The sequence below is a fragment of the Limulus polyphemus genome, unplaced genomic scaffold (assembly GCF_000517525.1).
Source record: "Limulus polyphemus unplaced genomic scaffold, Limulus_polyphemus-2.1.2 Scaffold2519, whole genome shotgun sequence".
In the NCBI taxonomy this organism is placed as follows: domain Eukaryota; kingdom Metazoa; phylum Arthropoda; class Merostomata; order Xiphosura; family Limulidae; genus Limulus; species Limulus polyphemus.
In genome coordinates, this window is record NW_013668129.1 from 1 (window position 1) to 930 (window position 930).

Consider the following 930-nt stretch of genomic DNA (forward strand, 5'->3'; position numbering starts at 1 on the left):
ATTCAAGCCGTCTCCAGCCATTATTAGTCTCAAAGTGGATTCCTCGTCATCGAATAAATAGATCTTGTTTTAACATTTATGTGTATGTAAAGCTTATTTTAATGCTTGTGTGCATATGAAGCTTGTTTTAATCTTTGAGTGTACGTAAAGCTTGTTTAATGTCCGAGGAGTGAATATAAACGTTGTTTTCACGCCTGTGTCAATGTAAGGCTTGTTTTAACGTCTGTATGCATGTAAGGCTTGTTTTAACATCTGTATGTGTATAAAGCTTGTTTTAATGCCTGTGTGCAAAGCTTGTTTTAACGTCTACGTGTATGTAAAGCCTGTTTTAACGTCTACGTGTATATAAAGCCTGTTTTAACGTCTGTATGTATGTAAAGCTTGTTTTAACGTCTGTGTGTACGTAAAGCTTGTTCAATGTCCGAGGAGTGAATATAAACCTTGTTTTCACGCCTGTGTCAATGTAAGGCTTGTTTTAACGTCTGTATGCATGTAAGGCTTGTTTTAACATTTGTATGTGTATAAAGCTTGTTTTAATGCCTGTGTGCAAAGTTTACATACAGACGTTAAAACAAGCCTTACATACAGACGTTGAAACAAGCTTTACATACACAGAGACATTGAAACAAGTTTTACATACACGTAGACGCTATAACAGGCTTTACATACACGCAGACGTTAAAACAAGCTTTACATACACACAGACGTTAAAACAAGGCTTGTTTTAACGTCTGTATGTATGTAAAGCTAGTTTTAACGTCTGTGTGTATGTAAAGCTTGTTTCAATGTCTCTGTGTATGTAAAGCTTGTTTCAACGTCTGTATGTAAGGCTTGTTTTAACGTCTGTATGTAAAGCTTGTTTTAACGTCTGTGTGTATGTAAAGCTTGTTTAACGTCTACGTGTATGTAAAACTTGTTTAACGTCTCTGT